Raw genomic sequence first — 349 nt, 5'->3', positions numbered from 1 at the left:
CACTTTTATCATATATCAAGCACCCATATATGCTCAGAGCTGTATTCTCCATTCTGTTCTGATTGATTCATCAACACTTAGACTAATATCATACTCACTTGTTTATATTAAATTTCATGTCTGATAGGGGAACTTTCCCTCACTATGATACATTTTTGCATAGAAAAACAGAAAAAGTAGGTCATGACTTTTCCAATAGCCCATACATATTTTCCTATACTGCTTTCTAAAACTAAAATACTTCTCTTTTTTACATATCATCTTTAATATAATTAGAATTTACCTTTCTATAAATTGTAAAGAGGTATTCTATTTTTATTTTCTTCTAACACCATACATTGAAGAAGCC

Source organism: Tupaia chinensis, unplaced genomic scaffold, assembly GCF_000334495.1.
Source record: "Tupaia chinensis unplaced genomic scaffold, TupChi_1.0 Scaffold000706_1, whole genome shotgun sequence".
NCBI lineage: Eukaryota > Metazoa > Chordata > Mammalia > Scandentia > Tupaiidae > Tupaia > Tupaia belangeri.
This window is presented reverse-complemented; position numbering follows the sequence as displayed.